Source organism: Astyanax mexicanus, chromosome 17 (assembly GCF_023375975.1).
Source record: "Astyanax mexicanus isolate ESR-SI-001 chromosome 17, AstMex3_surface, whole genome shotgun sequence".
Classification (NCBI taxonomy): domain Eukaryota; kingdom Metazoa; phylum Chordata; class Actinopteri; order Characiformes; family Acestrorhamphidae; genus Astyanax; species Astyanax mexicanus.
In genome coordinates, this window is record NC_064424.1 from 47,395,203 (window position 1) to 47,420,764 (window position 25,562).

The 25,562-nt window shown below is 39.4% G+C and overlaps 1 long non-coding RNA gene across 1 annotated transcript in view; it reads right to left on the reverse strand.

Annotated features, from left to right (window-relative positions):
- Window positions 1-17,881, reverse strand: part of LOC125782410 (uncharacterized) — a 318,736-nt gene extending 300,855 nt beyond the window's left edge. The window contains exon 1 of the long non-coding RNA XR_007425058.1: window positions 17,831-17,881. This is a non-coding gene — a long non-coding RNA (uncharacterized LOC125782410). The remainder of the gene's footprint in view (window positions 1-17,830) is intronic.
- Window positions 17,882-25,562: the final 7,681 nt, after the last annotated feature.

Below are 25,562 nucleotides of genomic sequence, written 5' to 3' on the forward strand. Positions count from 1 at the left end.
GAGAACAGTTACAGGTGGAAGCAGGTGTATCTGAGGATGCCTGTGGTGTTTTCTGCACAGTCTGCAAGACTAACACGGTGTCAGTGTGCTGGTCGTGCTGCGCAGGTCAGCTGCAGGGTGTAAAATCAGGTCAGCCATTAAGGGCAACCGTGAGATGAAGTAGCTGCTACTCTCAGTTGGATAGGGGGGGTTTTGGGGGTAAAGACAGCATGTTTGTCAAGAGTTCTATAGATGTCTGACCTCATACACAACCTCTCAAAGATGTTTACCAGATCCTTATACCGATTCATACTATATATCTATACAGTGCTGTAAAAAAGCATTTGTTCCCTAAAGATTTCTTTTATTTTTTATCATACTTATATTTTTCAGATTAACAAAACACATTTAATATCAGATATATGAATATATATATCAAATATAGACAATAGACACATATAAAAAGCTGTTTATAAATTATAATTTCATTTATTAAGGGAAAAAAGTTATCCAAACCATTCTGGCCCTGCATTAACTACAATCAAGCATTTGCAAAAACTGGCAATGGTTCTTTTCACATCAATCAGGCATTTTTTGGACCACTCCAAAAACTTCATTAAGTAAGCCTGATCTTAGATCACACATTACTTTTCTAAAAATAGGAGGAGTAGTTTGGGAGAGGCATTGGGTGATGTATGGGTTTAGGGGAGGGGCAGAAGGGAGATCTGATTGGGCTGAGCAGTGTGCCTCTGATAGTGGTGAGATGCAGATGATTGGACTTCACCAGCGGGGGGCAGGATTATTGATTGATTGATTTCCATATTCTGATGTGTCTGCGTACCAAAGTACACGAAAACATCATCCACACCTATAGCACAGGTGAACCTGGGAGGGACCTACAGAGATGGAAATGAGAGACTGCAATTAAGGCATTTTTAGGTTAGGAAGGGTTTAGAAAATATTAGGCAGGACTGATATGTTTCATTGCTTTAGCTATAAATTAAAACAATATGGTTCAGGGTTTAGTGCCTTTTAGATATTAGCTATCACTGTTAGCATTGTCCAAGGTAAATGTTGCTAGCAGTATTTTGATGCATTCAACCAGCATGGAAACGTCATCAGTGCTGTGTGTAGGACTAATTTAATGAGTTTATTTTTTTCGACTGTTGATGTATGGGGCAGCCATTTTGGATTTTAAAGCTTTCCATACTTTATTAGTAGAAAATCTGACCTGTAGGAGCGTTCCAGTTTAAATTTCCTATACTGGAACTAGAACATTTTAGCATTAGGCCTCAATGGGAAATGCCTATAGTAAACAAACCGTAGGTTTTACAAAAAGTAGGTGTATTCCCAGAGCATGTTGATTTGAGATTTAAAGCGTGTGTGTGTGTGTGTGTGTGTGTGTGTGTGTGTGTGTGTGAGCAGACGTTCTCCGCGGGAATGTGGCTTTCTCCTCTTGTGTCAATTAGGCCAAAGTGAGCGAAGCCATTTAACTTTCCCTCTCTACCTGTTGGTCCTTATTGATCCACTCCAAATGAATTGTAACGTCTGTGTTAATCTATAGGGCGCTGGGTTCTCAGCAAGTGTGTGTGTGTGTGTGTGAGAGAAAGAGTGTGTGTGTGTGTGTAGGGGCCTGGTTTAGAGACCACTGCTAGTCAGGACTGCCCAGGGACCTTTGTGAAGCCTGATTACAACACCGCCCACAATCAATGCTTTTACAGCAATACAGAAAGAGGGAGAGAGGGAGAGAGTGAGCGAGAGAGGACATAAAGATGAAGGTAAGGTGGGGAAGGGAGGAAGTATGACCCGGAGGAGAAGAGAGGGAGGAGAGAGAGATGGAATGATGGATGAGCGAGGTGGGCCGGAAGCACGGAGCGAGCAAATGAAGCCGGAGGTGTGGTGGTCAGTCCATCCACCGGCCCGAAGGCGAACGCTGTGCTCCGCCTCTTTGGTCCAATCAGGAGTGGAGGCCAGAGCCCAGCTGTTGATCATGTCTCAAGGTGACAGTGACCTTTGACCTCTGCCTTGCCGCGATGCCCAGCACCCATTTATCACAGGCTCCCCTCCCCCCCCTCGCAACCATCCGCAACCATTTTACAGTCCACAAACATTACCTATTGATTTTATTGACTGGAAAAGCAGCAATCTGCTGCGAATCGGCCCGAGCCTCTGCTACATCCTCCGTACGCCATCCTTCGCTCCTCTCCACCTCTTCTCTTACTAATCTCACCCTTCCTTTTTCTTCTGCGATCAAAACTACCAAAAACAGCAGAAGTACAGAAGTTTCTTTTTTTCCTGTCACTTGTATTTTGGCCACAAGAAGTATTTACAAGCACACAATAAAAAAAATTATCTTGTCTTTATTTTCTGATTTTTCAATTTTTGCATTTTTCAAGTTGAATTATACCATTAGATTTGTGTTTCAGGACACAAAAACGGACAAATATATGTATCTAAAAATCGAGAGAAGATTCACCTTTTAATTTTTCTTGAAATTCTGTGTGTGAAAGCCTGAAATAAAAAACTAGATACTTAAAAAATGGTATGAAAACCATTTCGTCCTCACTTTACTGAATATACAAAAAAATGATAACATTTTATACCCAATTTTCTATTTATAAAGGTAGCTTGATATGATCAGAATATTAAACTGCTAAACATTACACTGACCAATATCCATCACTCATTAGGAATCAAAATGTGTACACACATATACCATATTATTATGGTATATATCCTCCGTTCAGGTTCTTTCTACAGAAGATGAAATCACCCAGGTAAGTATAGCTCAGGTGTTTGCCACTAGTGCTCTTTTAGGACCATGCAGGTGAGTATGAGCAGTGCTATTTAAGAAACAGGTATATACATATATATATATATATATTGTCTGTTTGGTAATGTGGAAGGGTTATCTTACATTATTACTCCTCCCTCAGGTGGAGCTGCTTCATTTATCTTAGACTGGAGGAGAGGTGAGCAGCTGCAGGTGTGGAATATGAGAAATGAGATATCTATCTACCAAAACCAGCCAGAACATTAAAAGCACCTTCCTCATACCGTACAGGTCCCACCTGTGCCACCAGCACAACAACTCTGCAACAGCTCTGCCCCATAGAGGCGTGACCACTGAGGAACAATAATATTAGTAGAACTGTGGAGCAATGTTAGCACCTGTGGTAAGACATTTTGGATATTTTGTGGTAAGATATTTTGTTCTGATCAGGACCACTAGCCCTTTTTTACCCCTAAAATGAGCCCCAACACCCCTAAAGTAAAAGTATGTAGTTGTGTTTGGTTGTTTTTGGGACGTTTGTCTCTGATAAGCTAAAAATGTTTGTCTATCTAAATCTAAGAAAGTATATGAACAACCAACTGTCCACAAAAATTTAACAGTCCACAGTATAACAAGATAGCAGCTTTAAACTTTAAATATCTGTAATATTGCTGCAATAAACACATAAACACACACAGAAACCTAAAAAACTCTACAGGTTTAAGTCCTTTATTTCAAAAATAATTTAAGGAGTGGGCGCCCAGCACTAGGTACAGGTACAGATCTTTGCCATATCAGTGCAGCAGAACTAACTATACTGTACCTCAAATGTTTATATAACTTCAGAAGGTGAACACAATGAACTCTGTCTGAAATACGTACATTTCCTTTAGACTGTGTGTGTAAGAGAGAGTTAGTTTATTTTTATTAACTAAACAACAGTTATTTGGTTACTGGTGAAAACATTGCTTTATGATGGTGTGTTTCCAGTGTGTTTCAGAGAGTCTAACTACCTTCTTGTGCTGCTTCTCTAATTCCACATATTCCACATACTGCATCACCTGTTTCCAGGTGTTTTTATCTGTCTCGCACTCATATTCTAATCCCATACAGAATATTTCAGCTTTCTCCCAGGTTTTTCTGTCATTATTTCGCAGCTAGCGTGGCGACTGTAAACAAGAAGTGAGGTCACGGATCGTGAGGTGCTGTATGGAAGGGTATTCAATCTATAAATCTAGTACAGTTTAGTTAGTCTTATAAACACTTAATACAGTTCCAGTTAGTTATTGATTTTTTCTTTTATTTATGATTTTTTTAGTTTTAGTTAAAGATAATAACCTTGATGCAGTGCTGAGAATAGTAATCCACCACCCAAATAATAATAATAGGTGCTCTATAGTGGTCTATCCTGTCGCAAAACAAAAGATACAGATACAGGACTACAGTCTGTAATAATAATACTACTAGGGTACAACTACATGTCCTATATGAGTTATTTAATAAATAATAGCTGTATAATCACAGAGGTGGTCATAATGTTAATAATGCTTGGTCAGTGCACAGTGCTAAACCGTATCCGTATGAAGGCTCAGCGTGCACCCGCTGGTGAGCAGTTATGGGGCGGGGGGTTGGGGGGGTAAAGATGTGTCTGTTTGTGTGTGATATGACACTTTATGATCCTCTGATCTTTATAAATCAGGTATTAAACTGCTCGTATGCGGGTCTGTGAGGTATCACGCAGGCGTACCTCTGGAGTCGGGCTGGCATTGCGTGGCAGGTTTGCTGGGGCTTTGTTCTGGACTGGGGGACTGGGTGGGGGACCGGGTGGGGGCTGGGGGGGTGGTGCTGGTGTGTTTGGGGGGTGTTGGAGTGGCAGATGCTGCTCCGCGATTTAAAACCTCCACTAATCCTATTTGGCCAATGAAAGGCCCTTTAACGACACAAGTGCAGCAGCAGAAAACAGTAAAAGTCACTGAAGCTCGACAGCTTGGGTCTTTTAAAGCTTCTGTCCTGAACTCTTCAGCAGATCCTCTCATTGTTTGCAGCAGCAGCGCCTCCTCCTAAACAACGAAACAACGTGTGATACTGCTGTTATTTTAATCATATGTTCAATTTCATGGATTGGTATTTTTTACTAATAGTTAAATCACTTAAAAGTAACAAGCAATGCTAAAAGTAATTGTAAAACAACAGTAATACAGCAGAATGGCTATAAGATTTCCACCAATACAATTTTAGTGCACCCTAACAAATGGTTCTACAGTGTTTTTTTAGTAAATGTTATTATTATTATTATTATTATTATTATTATTATTATTATTTACTAACATTCACGCAAATGGATGCAGGAACCTTTTTACTTTGCTATATCTAAGGATCTCTAATAAAGAACCATACGGGGACCCATTTACCACATTTTCTATTTTTATTATTAGTAGCAGCAGAAAGACTTATAGTACTATTATAAATAATATTGTTGGTAGCAGTATAGTAATAGTATTAGTATTTGTAGTATTATGAGTATTATTATTAGTAGTAATAGTAGTGGTAGTAGTAGTAGTCATTTTGGTAATAGTAGCAGAAATGAAAAGTGGTTTTAAATAATTGATCAATTTTATATCATCATATATATATATATAAATGACGCAGTGACGTCAAATGACTGGTCATTAAAGAAATGTGTGTGAGTGTGTGTGTGTGTGTGTGTGTGTGTGTGTGTGTGTGAAGGTGTGTGAAATCAATGGTGCCGAATATTATGGAGAGCTCATTAGGCAGAACCCCCACCCCAGGAGATTTATGGAGGGGGGGGGGGGTACAGTGGTGGGGAGTGAAGGTCAAAGGTTGTGACCCCTGTGGCTCAGCATTGTAAGACCACAGGCCCACCGGACACGGTAAACATCTAAACATCTAAACACATAAACACATAAACACATAAACACATAAACAGCAAAAAATCAAACATTATAAATGATCTGACCTAGCTCACACTGACCATACACACACACACACACACATTCAACTACTTTGAAAAATATCATCAAATCTATGAGAAAAACACAAGACCTTCTATACCTAGTTATTTACATAAAAATCTATCAACATCTGTAAACAAACAATCATTTCATCTGACAAATTAGTCAACAATAAATACAATCTGAAAAACAAAAGAAAACAGACTAGATGATTATAAAATACGTCCTGTCAATAAAATATGATCCGATTACCACTATATCTAATACCAGGCTTGGGATATAGAGAGGTATTAACTCCCCAGTATTGAGCTGTGGAGCAGCGGAACTGTGTTCTCTAGAATTATGGAGCTTCATACAGTACTTTTTGGATGGGATGAGTTAGGGTGAGTTGGGGATGAATTAGGACTGAGTTGGGGGTAAGTTAGACAGTTGGGGATGAGTTAGGATTCAGTTGGGGGTGAGTTGGATAGTTGGGGCTGAGTTGGAGAGTTGGAAACGAGTTGAAGTTGAGTTAGGGGTAAGTTGGAGAGTTGGGGATGAGTTAGGATTGAGTTGGGGTGAGTTGAAGAGTTGGTGGTAAGTTGGGGGTGAGTTGAAGAGTTGGGGATGAGTTGGGGGTAAGTTTGGGGTGAGTTGGGGAGTTGGGGATGAGTTAGGGTTGAGTTGAGGATGAGTTGGGAAGCTGGTGGTAAGTTGGGGTGCTAATCATCCAACATTCTCCAACATCCTGACCTCAGTAATGTTCTCATCACTGAATGCAATCAAATTCTCATTGCAATGCCCTAAAATATACACATCAACATACGTGTGTCTGTTATTGTGCTTATGTGTAAATGTGCATGCATGTGTGTGTGTGTGTGTGGTTAAACCAAGCTGATTTAACCTTTAAATGAACTGCACTACTAATCCCATCATGCCTCAGAGAGCAGGCCTCAGGTCACAGCTGTCAGTCATCCGGAGTGGCAGGGGGGCGTGGGTTTAGGCGTGAGGGGCTTTTATTTCCAAATCATCTCTCTGAGAGAGTTTTCAGGACCACTCTTACAGATTACGGTGTGTGTGTGTGTGTGTGTGTGTGTGTGTGTGTGTATTGAGTGTACAGGCTATTTTGGGACTGTATTGGAATACACTAAATTATACTGACAGGAAATGCAGAACTCATCAATCACATTTATGCACAAAGTATTATTCATCATTTTGCATCCTGACGGCTGAGGATGCAAATAGCAGCTGCGACAGACTAATTACTGACCATCCATATTTAATCACTCTCATAATTCATCTACTGCTCACATTTCTGTCCTGAAAATAATTAGAGGAGCAGATTGTTCCAGAAGTTCTGGGGTATTCCTCAAAACCAAAACACGAGGAATAAAATACAGTTCTTGGGGGGAACATTTTTTGGGAAGTTTACAAGAACAGAGATGTTAAGAAATGAAGTGGATGGATGGATGGATGGATGGATGGATGGATGGATGGATGGATGGATAGATAGATAGATAGATAGATAGATAGATAGATAGATAGATAGATAGATAGATAGATAGATAGATAGATAGATAGATAGATAGATAGAGCATTTTAATACTTAAGTACAGTAGTGAATATAGAAATAATACTCCAGTAGAGTACAGATACAGTATTTTAGTACTTTTTAGTACAGTAGTACTAAAAAAGTGGAGGTAGGAGAAAAAACACAGTCGGGATTTGATGGGTTTGATTAAATTTCGGGACAGTAGAGACAGTTACTCCAGCAAAACCAGGATAAACTGTTTTAATATTCCTGATTTCAAAAGAAACAATGAATAAGCAGGTGTCCCAACACTTTTGTCCATGTATTATTAATGGGGTTTGTTTGGTGTGTATGTGAAGTACGTGTGCAGAACAGGTCTGTAAATGTAATTTATATTTGGGTTGGGTTTAATGACTCTCTTGTATTGTATTGATGTGTTGAAGTGTATGCATGTGTGTTCTGTACAGTGTGTGTGTGTGTGTGTGTGTACGAGTGTTCAATATAGGAAACTATAAAAGGAGGGTAATGATTATATGTGGCTTCCAGTAAATTAAACCTGAAAATAAAAGGTTATTTTGTCTTCCAGCTGCTGATCATGAATCCACTCAGCAACACTATGAGAGGAATAAGTACACTTACATTTAATTCACTTTATTTTCTATTAAAATGATAATAATTCCATTATTACCGAGCAGCAGCTTCATTACAGCTGATCAGATAAACTGATGCTGCGGGTGGATTGAACAAAATCTCATTTTGCGTGGGTTCATTCTATTATTCTCCGTTATTATTAAATTCTATAGAAAAGTGCTTCTTTTTAATAACGAAACCAAATAATACAATAATACAATACGTAAGTAGTAAGTAAAACATAAGCAAATAAGTTTATTTGGGTTTTCTATCGAATGTTATACAGAGTTAATTACAGATATAATATCTTACTTCTCTACTGTACTTAAGAACTAAAATGCTGTATCTGTATCTACTGGAGTATTATTTTCTTCTATCTTCATATTTACTTCACATACTCTGATATATTGTTTATGTACATTACTTATCGTTACTCATTACCATTGTAAAAATATGTAAAAAACATTTGTGTGTGGCCTTTAACAGCTTTAGCTGATTTTACAATAGTGATAAACCAACTAGTGACATTTTATTGTGTTTTTACTATGGGTGAATGAGCTACTGAGCTCTGAGTTTCCTCTTCTGAAGTCTCCATTGCTCCACCAGCCGCTCACGTTTAGTAAAACTGAGCCGGATCATCTTTTAGAGGCTGAACATGTGACGTAAGTACGTAAAGACATGTGACGTGGCCAGAAGAAGATCTTCCGTGAAAAAGTGACCAGACACCGCAGTTTTTAGAATGAATAAATAAGGATTAGCAGGGATAGTCATTCCAGCACATTGATACCATTAAACACAATATTTAAAAATACTTTAGTACATTTACTTAAAGCTCCACTAGGTAGGATTGAGATCTTGTGCTCGTGGGCTCCCCTACAGTTGCAGAGTGTAATAAATGTTTCATTAGAACTAAACGGTCGGAAAGCAGGTCGCAGTTCTCACAAGCGTTGGTCGCGGCCGCCTGGGAAAACTCACAGAGTCTGGTTTAAGCTCAGAGGAGCTCCGGCACAGACACGAGAGCACCGCTATTCCTCCTCTTACACCTCAATGCAGCGCTGCAGTGAGTTTCAAGCTGTAATTTTACTTCTTTAAAAATATCAAAAATCAAGGAAATCCTACCTAGTGCTGCTTTAAGTGTGGAGGGTTATACATGTTTGTGTGAATATTGATATAAATGTTATATTGGCAGTTTTTGCTTGTATCAGGTTTCTGATGGTCTAACCTGGTATTTGATGGACAAGGTGGTGGAAAAGCTTGTCATTTACTCTATACTGGTATAACACACACACATACAGTTGAGCTATTACAAACCACAAGGGGGATGTAATGACACTTCACTTCCTTCTCTCAGATGAGTGAAGTCCAGACACCATAACAGCACTTTAACATACAGATCTGCAGACATGCAGAGAGAGAGACTAATAAATGAGGGAGATGTGGGTGGGGGTGTTAATTGCAGACAGACAGCAACATTAGCACTTTCACTTTGCACTAGGGCCCAAAGGATGTTCATTCTTACACACACACACACACACACACACAAACACAGAATATAGGCATATTATTATTACATACTATTATTACTGAAAGAATATGTAGTCTTATATGAGTCTTGTCCTATAGTACGCTGCGTTAGTCTCGATTGACAGAGGAGGACAAGACGCATGACAACTGTGATTTAAAACCAGGATATTCCACCAAATATTGATTATTTCTGATCTCTTAAAACTTTATGAATATGAACTTGTTTTCTTTGCATTATTTGAGGTCTGAAAGCTCTGCATCTTTTTTGTTATTTCAGTCATTTCTCATTTTCTGTAAATAAATGCTCTAAATGAGAATATTTTTAATTTGTAATTTGGGAGAAATGTTGTCTGTAGTTTATAGAATAAAACAACAATGTTCATTTTACTCAAACATAAACCTATAAATAGCAAATGGCTACTGTTTTTAGATTGTTCAGTCATCATCTTAGGTCAGGTGGACTTCAAGGTACAGCACTCACTCGTGATTGGTGGAACGATGTGCGACGAGGTCTGTTAGTTAAGGTACAGTAGACGGACCTGACCAGAACAGACTGGGGTTTAGACTGGAGTTTAGACTACACACACACACACACACACACACACACACACACACACAGTACCACAGTCTGCACATAGCACACTGAAGGAAAGGCCACAATGATGCTTAATGCTTCCCACTGTTTCCTGTGTGGGAGGGGGAACCTTGGCCTGAGCGCTGAATAATTTACTATAGGATGAAGAGAGAGAGAGAGACAGAGAGAGAGAGATAAAGAGAGAGAGAGTGAGAGAGAGATAAAGAGAGAGATAGAGAATGAGTGAGAGAGAGAATGAGAGAGAGAGGGGTGAATGACTGACATGTGGACAGAGGGTGAGAGAAAATGAGAGTCACCCCTGCTGTTTTCCTCTTCTTATACAGGAAGAGCAGTTTATCTTTAAGTGCATCTTAAAGAGCGTTTAAAAAGTTGAGAGGGTGAGAGACAATCTGAGAGAGAACAGAGAGACAAACAGAGAAAGAAAGAGAGAGAGAGAGAATAAGAGGGAGAGAGAGAGAGAGAGAGAGAGAGAGAGAGAGAGACTTCACTTAATAGTAAAATAATGAATAATAGTCCCTCCAGTGTAGCTGATGTCTTGGTTAATAGCGGTATATAGAGTGTATGAGTGTATGAGTGTGTGTGTGTGAGTGTGTGTGTGTGTGTGTGTGTGTGTGTGTGTGAGAGAGTGTGTGCGTGTGTGTGTGTGTGTGTGGAGAGGAAGTAGGCTCCTGTCTCCAGACTGCAGTCAACATTTACAGCAGACCAGACGTCTACTCCACACCAGGCCGCTAACACCCCCCCCCCCCCCCCCACACACACACACTAGCACTGCTGTCAGTTAGCGCCGCCACAGCTCTACAGCGCCCCTGCTGGCCGGTTGCAGTATGATGTGTAGCTCCGCCCATAATATTCATTCCCAATTTTCTCCTCTAGACGATCTTTCCAGCTCAAAAAAAGCCCAAAGCACCTGCATGCAAAGGGGAGTCAGATTTCAGCACAACACCAATTCTGTTTTCTTCTGGTTTGTTTAAAGTCTGACTCATTTTCCTGTAATTGGTTTAAAATCCTTTTCTGCAGTGGACCAAGCAGTGTTGTGTGAGCAGGTGTGTGTGCGTGTGTGAGAGAGTGTGTGTGTGTTATTGCTGGTTTTGGATCTGCTGAGGAGGCAGATGCTGTTAAAGCTCCCTGCTGCTCATTTGTCTGTGTCAGCGTGAAACACGCACCCTTCTATTAGCAACACCATAGAAACCACCTGCTATGGTATTCCAGGTAGTTCCTATGGTGTTGCTTGCTTGTTGCTATGGTGTTGCTAAGTGATGATGCCTTGCGCCAATAGTTATATTAACTTTGGTTCTATTAACACTGTATATATTAACACTTTTTAAATTGTTTTAAGTAAAACTAACAGTTATATTTACTTCACTTTTTCAAGGCATCTGGCTTCCCAATTTTAAATAATTAAAATTCATTGAACACTTTATTTTTAAGCCTTCTTTACTGCTACGAACAAGTCACTAATTTGCAAGTAATTAGTAAGTCTCAAGTCCTGGTCAGTTCATTCTTAAAAATGAGGGAGTTCATTAGTAGTATATTAAACTGAAATTATGAATCTTAAATATTTTTATTTACTGTATTTATTGAGACAAAATTAAACAATATATGAGATTAGATCAGTTATTTGGTTACATTGAACATACTGGCGGTGTTTGGCCGTTCCCGAGGTGTCCCCTCAGGTAACATGTTATGATCCATTAACATGCGGTGAGCGATCCAACCTAAAAACACCTGGAAACAGGCCGGACTGGTGATTAAACTCACGATCTCTCCCATCTTCACAGTTCTGATCTGAGGTTTATTCTGTATAACAGCAGATCAAAGCAGGAGCTCGATAAACTGCCGGAGTTTCCTCTTCTGGGAAAAGGTCAGCTGTTCATCAGTTAGATAAAAACCTGCAGATCTGACTGTTTAACAAAATGTGGGAAAACATATATTGATGTGTTTTGGTTTATGAAGCCCATTGGAGGAAAATACAAAACCTAAAAGTACTAATAGTAGATAACGAGAACCCAGTTATTCCTAAAAAAATATATATATATATATATACTTTGAAATCTAACTTATATCTGCATCCAACTTCCTCACAATATCTAAATATGGAATTATCATAAGAGTGTTATGAGCTTTATTATATAATTACTACTGAATTATAAATATATATGCACTTCATACGATCAAAAATCAGACGATTAGTTTGAATCTCCATAAACTCCTGCTGTTCCTCCTCGTGTTCCTCTGTGATCTGAGCGAGGGTCGAGTTTTGCCCTATCAAAGGGCTGACGGTCCGCACGGGGCGGATCAATGAGCCTCCAAACGGCTCTGATCATCTGATCAGACACTAATGAGCTCATTCTAATGTGTATCGAAAATATGAAAATCAAAGAGATTCGGGCCGAGGAGGATGATCAAAGAGGAACATTAATAAAGTATAAAACATCGACTGTACTCTACCCTAGAAACTCTGTAAAAATATGAAAAGAAATGAAAAATAAATGAAAGAAATAATCTAGACAAAAAAGAAAAGGGCCATAAACGATAAATAAAAGAAAGAAAGAAAGAAAGAAACAATGCTACACAAAATATAAAATTAAATGAAAAAAAGAAAGACAAAACAATGACACAGTAAATATAGAAAGAAAATATAAAGAAAAGAAAGAAGAACAGATAGCTCAGCACAAAAGAAAGTAAAAAAAAAGAAATAACACAAATTAAAATAGCTTTATTGGCATGAATTGCAATTAACAACATTTGCCAAAGCAATGAAACAAAACGTTAATATACAGAAGGTAATCATATAGAGAATTAATTAAAAAAAGGTGAATAAGATATTAATAACATTGTAATATGTTGTAATTGTTTAAAAGGAGTTGTGAGTAGACTGTTGATTAAGCTGATTTCTGTGATGATTTAGAATCTCTCTCTCTCTCTCTCCCTCTCTCTCTCTCTCTCTCTCTCTCTCCCTCTCTCACACACTCTCTCTCTCTCTCTCTCTCTCTCGCAGTGAGAAGTGTGGAGAAGTTGCGAGCTCAGGGGTTTTGTCTCCAGATCAATCGGCAGTGTTTAAAGCTCCTCTCTGTCCTGAAAGTTTAGGATCTTTCATCAGTGGGATGGAAGAGGAGTTCACAGGCTGTAGTTTTAAACAGTAGCGTTGCACCGCTGAGAGGAATATCCGAGCGGCTTACCTCCTTAAAAACAGCACCGCGGGCCCGCCTTCCCTCTCCCTTCATTCAATTCCCTCTCAACTCCAACCCATCTTAACATCTGTTAGTCGGCCTAAGCCCTCCCTAAGCTCTGATTCTGCAGAAACAGAATTTATAATTAAAAGTAAGCGCAGGCGATTAATTTTCCACAGCGCCGCTCCTTAAGCTGCGGTCCCGGGCCGGCCCGGCGGCTCTCAGGGCTGCTGTGAGAACGGCGGCCAATCGAAACCTTCGCTCGTCTTCACCCTGATGCTCGCAGAGCTCTACTGAAGCCACGGCGTACGCACCCCTGCAGGTCCACAGTCGGCAACTCCTCTTTAGAGAAGTGCTTTAGTAAAAAAAAATATGTTTGTACAGTTTTCCCACTCTTAAATATTCAGGGTCTGAAGTGGGGCTCTAAGATGAATCTCTCAGATATTTTCAAACTTCATTATTACCTGCGTACAGCGACAGAGGGAGCTCTACCCAATGCAGAGTGCAGCCATGTGATGTAATTAGGCCGGAGGCAGAGCGAGGTGGAGTAAGGTGGAGTGAGGTAGAGGTCCACAGTGAACACACACACCAAACTACTTCTTATCCTAAAAAAATGAGTGAAGCCAAGTGCTAGAAAACCTCAGAAAAGCTTAAATTAATTGAGGATCATATTTATTGCATTTCACACAGATATCATTTTTTTTCATATCATACAGTTTGAAGTTTAAGTCGAATTTACTTAAAACCGGTTGCCTTAAAATAGTTAAGTAATGGAGAGTGAAAACTTGAGTTAGCATAACTTAAAACATCACGTTATTACAACTAAAGGGGAAGTTGATTTATTTGTAAGGTAGCCCAGGGGGAATCACTACACACTGATGGTGAGTGTCTGTTAGAAACTGTTGGACACACCCAGTATGCATTTCTAAACAAATAATCATTAATTTGGAGTCTAAACCTAATGCTTCCACTCTCTGGCCACTTTATTAGGAACGCTAACTGCACCCAATGCTTCCATTCGCATTCACTGAGCAGGAAGTGTGTGTTCATGAGTGTGTGTTCATGAATGTAATGTTGAGCTCTCTTATGAGCTCTAGGTCCATCTTTCTCAGTGTGATTTCACATATAAAAGAGAGAAAGAGAGACAGAGAGAGTGAGAGAGAGAGAGACAGAGAGATAGAGAGAGAGAGAAAGGGAGATGGATGTAGAGCACAATATGAAGAACGGCGGAACCGTATTAAACAGCAGTTTGTCAGAAGTAAAGGATGGTTTTTCAATAAGCAGCGGGGAAAACTATGTTAACGGCACTGCTGAGTGATTGTTCTTCTGAGCGGAGGAGCGAGTGGAGGAAGAGAGAGAGAGAGAGAGAGAGAGAGAGAGAGAGATGGCAGCAGTACAGAACATGTTAGGGTTCTGATCACGGCCTCGGATCATTAGAACACAGTTTAGAACCGAGCTTCACAAAGAAGAGCAGCAACAATGAGAGAAAGATGGAGGAAAGAGACGGACGAGCAGCCTGACAGAGGAAGGATGGGGGGAAGATTGAGAGAGAGAGAAAAGGAGGGAAAGATGGAGAGACACTGCATGTGTGTGTGTGTGTGTGTGTGTGTGCTCGCTTGGCTGCTCCTGTCTGATCGATGGGAGTGTGTGGTCATGCTGAGAGTCCAGAAGGATCCCAGAGACTCAACAGCGAGCATCGCATGAGTGCATCGTCTCACACACACACACACACACACACACACACACACACACACAGAAATGTCCAAAGAGAAAAGCCTGTTTGTGTGTCCTGAACACTGAATATACACTGCTATGCTACATGACATATGGGACACCATACTAGTTCCTGTCCCATGATTTTTGCCATATCACCCAGACTTGACTTTAGATTATTTATAGTCGTTACTGAACCATTTTTATAATGGCAGGTGCTTCTTGATCATTCTTGATCATTAATATTGTTATACTTATTTTTTTCAATTTTTACAATTAACAAACAAGCTTTAATATCAGACAAATATAACCTGAGTAAATACAAAAAAGCTGTTTTTAAATCATGATTTCATTTAAATAAAAAAAATAATTAAAAATCCAAGCCAGCCTAGCCCTGTGTGAAAAAATGAATCCCCTCCACCCCCAGCTTACTGAACACCTGCTCAGGAGTGACTACCGATGCCTACCGAAATTACTCCAAAAGGGCATGGACAACTCATCCAGGATGTCCCAAAAGAACCCAGAACAACATTTAAAGAACTGCAGGCCACACACACACACACACACACTTGTTAATGATTCAATAATAAGAAAGAGAGCGGGTGAAAATGGTTTTCACACTGCTGACCAAAAAATAACACTGTCTGACATTTGCCAATAAACATGTTGATGATCTCCAGGACTTTAAGAAAATATTGTTTAAATCTGTGGATTTAAAATCTGATGAAACAAAAGTGGAACTTTTTGGAAGGTCAGAAAAAGAACATCAGACTGAAAGACAGTCGTGGTGGTAGTGTAATGGTCTGGGCTGCTTCGCTGCTATGCTATAATCGATTAAAAGCAGTAATTTCTTTTTAACTTATATACAGGTGTAAATGTTCCCTCAGACAATCCCTGACTTATACAGGTACTCAGGACTCAGCTAGACCCTACATCTGCCCATCTCTTGGGCTCCCAGTGTGGGGGTCCCGCAGGACCCTGCTAATCCTCAGCACACAGCGATTCACTGGGAACTGTTAGCATCTCTCGCTAAAGCTAAAGCAGTATTGATCCACCAATCCGGCCCTAAAGAGCGGCTTCAGTGCCCGGTCACAGCCCGTGGTTATGGACGGAAATCAAATCTGTGTGGAGGTATAGAGGAGCGTTAATGGACTCAAAGAATGCAGGCAGATGATCTCTCGAACCGTCACACACTCACACACACACACACACACACACACACACCTTCAGAGAAAATGAAAGGGGAGTCACTTGCCAATCTGCTCTTGATATCATTCGTTTACCTCTGACACGAGGAAATGCCTCAGTCAATTCATCACACATTACTTTTCCAGAACAGTCCATCGATGACCACCAGACAAGTGCTTATTCAATAACACACACACACACACACACACTCACACACACCCTGACACAAAGCCTCAAAAAGGCTGAGAATTGCCTGCTAATGCATTGATATATCAAATATCAAATATTTATCAAAGCGACTGCCTGTTGGTTTAGCATCTATTGAATTCATTCTCTGGAGAGCGGCGATCTCGATGCCGTCTAAATTGTTTTACAAATAGTTTTCATCAACCGAGAGTCGCGGTCAGGAGCACTATAGGAGTGCAGTGTGTGAACACTGAGAACAGACACTGGAGTGTGTAGTATTCCTCTACAGCAGTGGCTCTAAAACAGTGTTACGTGTACCAATAGCGGTATCTGAAACATAACAGGGTGTGTTTCTGGATTAACTCAGAAAACATACTTGCTGCATGCACAAATTAAATTTAAAAATAATTAAACTTACAAAGTTTTCTTCTGTCATTTTTATAATTTTTAATGTGTTCATTCAGGTTTTCAGTGTGTGAACCATTAGACTCTGTGTAAGCTCACACTTCAGTTCTTCCCCTAGATAACTACAGTTCTATACTTTCAGTTTCTCTGATTTTGTTATTTATAGGTTTATGTTTGAGTAAAATGAACATTGTTGTTTTATTCTATAAACTACAGACAACATTTCTCCCAAATTACAAATAAAATTATTCTCATTTAGAGCATTTATTTACAGAAAATGAGAAATGACTGAAATAACAAAAAAGATGCAGAACTTTCAGACCTCAAATAATGCAAAGAAAACAAGTTCATATTCATAAAGTTTTAAGAGTTCAGAAATAATCAATATTTGGTGGAATAATCCTGGTTGGTTTTAATCACAGTTTTTTTTTTCATGCATCTTGGCATCATGTCCTCCTCCACCAGTCTTACACACTGCTTTTGGATAACTTTACGCTGCTTTACTCCAATTTAGACATGAAGCCTAAAATCCCACACTAAAATGATGACAGGTGTTTCAGTTTCATTGTCCAACCCCTATAGGTCAGATAATTTCAGAGATTTGGCTTTACTGAACTTAATAAACTGTAAATTAGTTGTCCTCATACATTTGAACACACAGTGTACTGTAAGAGTAGTTAAGCTCTGTTGTGTTTATCATTGTTCTAAAATGTGGAAAACAGTGTGTGTGTGGTTGTGTGGTGTGTGTGTGTGTGTGTGTGTGCCAGCGGGTGTGTGAGTGTGTGTCGGGGTGTGCCCGAGTGGCAGATTGAGCTGGTTAGTGTGAGATGTGTGTGTCAGGGTGTGAGATTGAGAGGTGAGGGTCTGTGGACATGGCTGCCTGGTTAAGAGCGTCTCTGGAGAGCCGGCCTGCGTAGCGCTGCGTGCTGCACGACCATATGCCTGCAATATGGCCCACACCACACACACACACACACACACACACACACGCCAGCAAGTCTGCATGACACTGCATTTTATTATTATGGGATAGCTGGACACAACTGAAGACATTGTGATTCACTCTGACCACTTCTGAACTGCTTGAATTTTTGCACCAGGAGTAAAGCAGCATAAAGTTAACCAAAAGCAGTGTGTAAGACTGGTGGAGGAGGACATGATGCCAAGATGCATGAAAAAAAAAACTGTGTTTAAAAACCAACCAGGGTTATTCCACCAAATATTGATTTCTGAACTGCATTATTTGAGGTCTGAAATCTCTGCAGAGCTGTAGTGTACAGGCAGTCATTAAAATACTGTGCTTTTGAGCATCACTTTCACTTCATTCCCAAGTGTCAGGTGTGCTCTGACTTTGGCGGATTGCTAATAAAATGGTGCATCGCTTTTGTTGCTTCTCAGCAGAGGAAACTGAGCTGCTGGTTGACGCTGTGAAGGAGCTCCAGCAGCTCATTTACGGGAACAGCAATGTTATTTTATTTACTATTCTGTTTATTGTTGATGTCCATGTGTGTATGTAACGGTTACTGGACTTATCTATTTTTATTAGAAAAAAAAGTAAGAAGTAGAAAGAATGTCATTATAAATCCAGTAATGTCACTATTTTCATCTAAAATAATTTCCCTACTCTACTTTTCACTTTTATTTATTGTTTATTAAACGGCCAGGAATCAGTTAAATAGTGTCTTTTTAGTGTTTTTTAATTTATTTTATCATCAGTTTTGAGCAGTGAGTCAAAGTCATTTTTTGTTGAAAATCTCGTTGTATTGGTTTCTCTCTCTTTTAATTGTATTAATTGATCATAAAGGCTCAATGGATATTTTAAGGCATATGTATTCTTGATGTGTGTAGTGTGTGTGAAGCTGGTGTAAGTGTGTGTGTGTGTGTGTGTAAGTGTGTGTGTAGGTTGTACAGAAGGGCAGGTGTAATAGTGAAGAAATGATTCTCAGATTTCTGTGTTATGAGTTGTTTTTGCTGCAGAGAGAGCGCAGTGTGGACAGCGCCGGCTGAACGCTACAGACATTAGGATGCTGAAGGAGCAGGTAATCAATACGGAGGAAACGGGATACACTCCACAGGAAACAGGAACTGATCAGAGCCGTGTGAACACCGAGCTCCACCGAACCCTCAACATCTCACTGCACTGATCCTCCGGCCTGTCCAGCTTCAAACGTGCTTTATATCTGTTTCTTAAAGTTAAATTCATCCTTTTTGTTACATTTTATACTGTATTTCAATGTATAGAGCTGTTATTATTATAGAAAGGATTACATAATTAACTTATTGTACAATATATGGACACAACTTTAATATTTTTACTTATCGAGTTGATGAAAAAATCGTGTATTTTATATTTGAACAGAGTATTGTTGCTTTTTAAATAGTGTAATTGCATTAGTCATTTATCATGCAGTGTGGCATGAAACAAAAAAAGTGAAAGGACAATCAAAACATGCATTGCACTTAAAAAGAGTATAAATGTATTATTATGCACTGCAAAAAACAAGGCAAAATCTATGTAAATTAAGACATATATGCTTACCGGCATTTTAAGCAAAAAAAAAAAAAAAAAAAAAAATTCTGCCAATGGGGTGAACAATTTTTTTCTTAATAAGATTTCTTAAAAAAGCAATAGCAACGTCTCAAAATAAGTAAACTAATACTAATAAACTCAAGTAAAAATCACTTGATTGCTGACTTTTTGTGCTTAATTTGAGTACAACAATTACTAAAATTCTGATTGCTAAAAAAAAACTGATTAAAATAATTATTATTAAAATAAGCATAATAATCTAACACTTACACAATGCTTAGTAAGACAAAAAAGTCCTATCAGAGAAGAAAATAAGATTTATTGCATTAAAATAAGAAGAATTCACTTGCTAAGATTTAGTTTTTTGCATTGTGCTGTTGCATCATCATCATCATCATCATCATCATCATCATCTATACAGTGGTGTAAAATGACTTAAATTGTCTTAAAATTACAATAATATTTTATTTTGTTAGAAATAAATATTGTGTTAATAGACTTGTTAAGCAAGTTAATTCTGGAAAGCAATATTAGAGTTTGATTATGGTTATTAATCTTATTAGAAGTACACACACACACACACACACACACACACACACTGAGCCTTGAGCCATGGCTTATGGGGTCACGTTTTGATTGACAGCTCCTTTAAAAGCTTCGTACTAATGAGCTGGAAAGAGGAACCAATGGCAGGAGTCTCCACTTCATTATGCTAATTAATAGAGCATTGATTGGCCGAAAGGCGGGAGTGGTGGTGAGGCAGGTGGTTGGAGGAGAAGACTGGCGGGGGGGTTGGGGAGGTATATGGGGGGTTAGGAGAGGTTTGGCGGGGGGGTTGGGGAGGTATAGGGGGGGTTAGGAGAGGTTTGGGGTGGAAATGTGACTTTTTTGCTCCTGACCTTTTGGACCCAAAGCTGAACAGAATCTTCTGACCTGGAATTAATTGGAACAGAAGTCCAGTCCTGATACCATCTGCCTGAACTACTGCTTCCTACTGACCACTACTGCGTGTGTGTGTGTGTGTGTGTGTGTGTGTGTGTGTGTGTGTGTGTGTGTGCGTGTGTGTATTTAATTACATTCAATCAGCCACTTAGTATTCTATATACAGGTGATATATTATTACAGTGATGTACTATTTATATACAGTTTATTTTTAACAGTTTTATAGATCCTACAATTGAACCTTGTGGAACTCCACCATTCACAATAACAATAGTATTAGCAACATTTGAAATAGTAACATGTCTCAGTAGACATACTGCATATACAATAAACAATAAATAAATCAATAAAAATATCTGCAGATCAGATGAAGTTCAAAGTGTGTAAGGCCACACAGTAGCTCCAGTAGGTGGTGCTTAAACATTTTGGCTTGATTGTTGGTGCTACAGTGCTGTAAGTGTTTGAGAACTACTGTACTAAAGTTTTAATTTGTTAACTTTTAATTACATTATTGCATGATTACATGAGTTTAAGTTGTTCTAATCTTCATTTTGCTTATTGTTTGAATGTATTTGTTGGTGTGTTTATAGTACAGTGCACTGAGGGCTGAAGTGTGTGTGTGTGTGTGTGTGTGTGTGTGTGTGTGTGTGGTATTTGGCTGTATGTAATCATTCTCCGCTGTAGTTATGGGGGTAGTTGCTATGTTGATTGCCGATGTAGTTTTTATTGATTTGTCAATACTTACATGCCTTTTTGGCAGCATAGGTTTGTAGCTAAAGGAACAATGCTATTTGATAATGCACCGCTCCCCTCCTCTCAGTTCCCACGGCCAATACACACATACACACACACACACACACACACACACACACACTGAGATATCGACCTGTCACGCTAAACATACACACTAATATTCTAATGGTATCTTATGTGTCTTTAAAGGAAAAATAATACACCCATCATAATCTCCCCATAATTCTGTCTAATAAAATATTGGGATTATTTTCTCAGGGGGTTCTGGGAAATTTTCTCTCTCTTTTATGTTTTTTTTTTATCCTCTGTGATTTTATTCCCGTCCAGAACGATCATGTAGGTGTTTTTTTCAGACGTCCTCTGAGAAAAAATTACAGGCTGAATTATCTACTGTTTTTCTCTGAACTCCGTGCTCCTCCGGTAATTTTAGTCCCGTCCAGACGCACATCTCTGAGTTTCGTCTCCTTGCCTTTAATAAAATAGATATTTGTCCACTGCCGCGCACCACCTTAGGTCTTGTGTAATTTAATCATTTATTTCATTTGCAGCATTTATTTAACGCTCTTATCCAGGATGACTTACAAGGTTATTTCAGTTACAGAACAGGAATTGAACCCCAGTCATGATAAGGTAGCTCACTGGCAGGTAGTGGTGTTTTCCACACGCTGTATACATGTTCTACGGTAAGAATTTGTTTGTTATATACATGTAATGCTGTAAAAACATCAGACATTTGTTACACGATGGTCTATAACGGTATAGAATCATTTCTGACTTCATGGTTGGGTCTAAAAAACGTTGTTGGTGCAAAATGTTGACCTTTCCATCAGTTTTTCTACATTTTTCAGCTGTTGTCCAGGTTCGGTTGGCCTGTGCTCTGAGCCACTGCAGCCTCAGCTTTCTGTTCTTAGCTGATAGAAGCCATATAACTGGTCTTCTAAACACAATGCACTTTTCTGCTGCTGTTTAAACCCATCTCCCAATCCAGTACTTGTAATTGGGGAAGTTGGGGAGCACCATCAGTTCCATAAAACACAATTCCACAGCTCCACAGCTCAATGCATGCTTTTATCTGCTCCAGAGAGTCAAATTCTATGGGCTTTACTTCTGAATACATTAATTGGAAGGGCGTGTCCACAAGCATTTGAACATAAAAACACAAGCACATGCATGTTAGTGAGCTGTTAGTAAATGAACTAGACTGGAGCTGTGAAGCTCTGCAGGCTTTGGCTTCTGACTGTGGGTCAGGAGACAGAGCTGATCCTCAGGATATTTGCTCCATTAGCAGACTGAGAGCTTTTAAATGCAATTAAATCGTTTCTCACGGTCTTAAACTGTGACTGCGGCACGGCAGATTGGTTTGTTGTCGTCTAGCCGCTGTCATCCTCTTCCAGAAGCAGGTCTTTATACTGCGTGAGTCTGGAGACACTGGTGACACAGGATTGAAACCAGTTTGTCCATCGTACACTGTTTTCCTGATTTTAAAATGCGTTAAGGAGTGTTTTAAATATTTCTGAACGTAATGAATATGCTGTTATCAGTGTTGTGATCACTGTGCCTGAGATTTCCAGCGTCTGTAAACATCCCCAGACATTTGAGTCCATTATGAATTATTACTAAAACAAATAAAAAGAGTATAAAATGTGTACATGTGCATGTAAGTGTGACTATACGCCTTTGTGTCTGCATTGTGTGTGTGTGTGTGTGTGTTTGTGAGTTCGTGTGCGTGTCACTGGACCCTCCATTAGAGTTAATGGGGAAGCAGACCTGTTGTCTCCTGCATTATTGCTAATGGAGGCAGTGCTGACAGGAAAGGTGGTTTCCTTTCATACCCACGGGCGTCACTGTCTGTCTGCGTGCTGCTATGGTGTGTGTGCGTGTGTGTGTGTGTGTGTGTGTGTGTGTGAGGGAGAGAGAGAGTGTCTGTGTCTATGTTGGCGTCTGCAATTTTGAATAACCTATGTCAAACTATAGAAACTGTGATTATACACACATACAGCTCTGAAAAATAATAAGATTTCACTTAAAAATGGTGAGTTTCTTTGATTTTACCAAATTTAAAAAAACCTCTGGAATATAATCAAGAGGAAGATGGATGATCACAAACCATCAAACCACCAAACTGAACTGCTTGAATTTTTACACCAGGAGTAAAGCAGCATAAAGTTATCCAAAAGCAGTGTGTAAGACTGGTGGAGGAGGAGAACATGATGCCAAGATGCATGAAAACAACTGTGATTAAAAACCAACCAGGATTATTCCACCAAATATTGATTATTTCTGAACTCTTAAAACTTTATGAATATGAACTTGTTTTCTTTGCATTATTTGAGGTCAAATTTGTGTCAAATTGTTAATCAGTTTTCCATTTATACATGACATAGACTGACTGTGTGTGTGTTTTTGTATGTGTGTGTGTATTTGTGTGTTTGTCAGTCGGTCATTACTCTGTGCACTCTCAGGGTATTTTTCCACAGGCACTCGGTCAGGCAGACCTGAAGGGGGTCCTGAGAGGAGATGTGTGGCTGAAAAACAGACAGGGATCAAATGCTTCTGTCATTTCACATCATGTCACTAGCCTGTGCCTGTGTGTGTGTGTGTGTGTGTGTGTGTGTGAGAGGGAAAGACCTCCTCTACACTACAGCTGCTGTTAGTCACATCACATCTCTGTGCTCCACCACCCATGGGCACAGATGACCTTGAGTCCAAACACAGACACACACACACACAAATGCACACACACAGTTTTTTTGTATTATTAAAAAACATTTAAAAGTATCTTCAAGTGCAGTCACCGCAAAGACCAGCAAAAACATCATGATGATGAAACTGGCACTCATCAGGATCACACCAGGATAGGAGGAGAAAGGACGGGTAATAGCATCCTGGTTCCTAGCAGCGTTTGTCTGGGAGAGTGAGAGCGAGTCAGTGGTTATGGTGAAGTTGGATTTAAAAAGATTGTTTTGCTGAAAGAACCAGAAGTTCAGTCTTGGATGAGTTTAGTTACTTAAAGCTGGTGATCCTCACACACACACACACACACACACACGCATACACACACACACACCTTACACGCATACATAGACATATACACAGTTTTTATTTCCCAACCTGTTCACTTTCAATAGTGACTCTGGATGAGGTCATGTCTGGATGTGACATCACCAGTAGACGTGCAGCCCTTGAAAATATATCAGAATAATTATAATTATACCAATATTATATAATATATTACATCGTACATGCTGTAGGTATGACCCCACGTGTGTGTGTTTGTGTGTGTTTCGGTGTGTGTGTGTGTGTGTGAGAGAGAGAGACCTGTTCTAATCAGGCTCAGGATGACAGATCAGTTCGATGCTGATGATAATTAATTACGTCTTCTTTTCTTTTCCTTTTCTCACCCCCTCCTTTCTCTCCCTCTCTCTCTCTCTCTCTCTCTCTCTCTCTCGTGTTGAGGGGTCAGTGTGCTAAGTGTCTATCACTCTGATGGTACTCTCGGGGTTTGCTGGTCCTGAACGCAGGAGAATCGGAGCGGTAGAATAGAGATTCTGAGCCCGATCAATTCCCACTAACAACTCTATTGATTAGCTGCAGTAACATTTTTCATTTATTAATTATGAGGAATATCTTCTTGGGATTTTGCTCCTCTCTCTGTCTCTCTCTCTCTCTCTCTCTCTCTCTCTCTCTCTCTCTCTCTCTGGTGTACCTCCATGCTGTCTGCTTGTCCTCGATGAGAGCACTTCCTCGTTTGTATCACTTTCGCGCTTTTTCTTTTACGTTCTGTCGATCCCGAGCGAACGATTGGACGGCTGCTTCCCCTGCGCGCAGCGATTAATGCTCTTTCAGATCCTCTCTGACTGCTGTGGCAGAAAGTTATAAATTCAGGTTTGGGGGTTTTTATATCTATTTTTTTGCCCTCTTTTGTGTATCTGCACATTTACCTCGATTTCCACATTTTGTTTCCTTACAACCATAAACTTAAATAAAAGATCCAACTTTTAGGGTTTGTCTCTACCAGCTTTGATCATCTAGAGACGGGATTTCAGTGGGATTTAGGTCTTTAGGATTTTAACTGGATCATTCTAACACATGAATATTCTCTGTTCTAAATCATTATAGCTCCACTGTAGCTCTGGCTGTATGTTTAGGGTCATTGTCTTGCTGGAAGGTCTCTGCAGCTCCTCCAGAGTGACCATGGGTCTCTTGGCTGCTTCTCGGACCAGTGTTCTCCCTGCTCGATCTGTCAGTTTGAGTGGACCGTGGCCATGTCTTGGTAGGTTTGCAGTTGTAAAATACAAAGTCTAAGACTCTGAAAGACAGTAATGTTAGTAGAAGTGTATTATTTATTTTAGAAACTTGGCTTTGTTTGTTTCATCTTTACAGGTAAGCTGCCAAAAAAATATTATTGTTTTAATAAACAATAGCAATAAATAATCTCAAAATATATGAAATAATAAAAAATACAAATATGTATCCCATACCTTTTATTTGACTAAAATGTGTTATACTAAATTTAGACTAAAACTATTAATAACTAAATGACTAAAATATGACTAAAACTTTTAAATATTTTAGTGAAAAGACTTTGACTAAAACTAAATTATTCCCAAAAAATTCCCATAACATTCTAGCAGTGATGATAAGTGATGAGTTATGATGAGTTATGATGAGTCATGATAAGGAGATAATGAT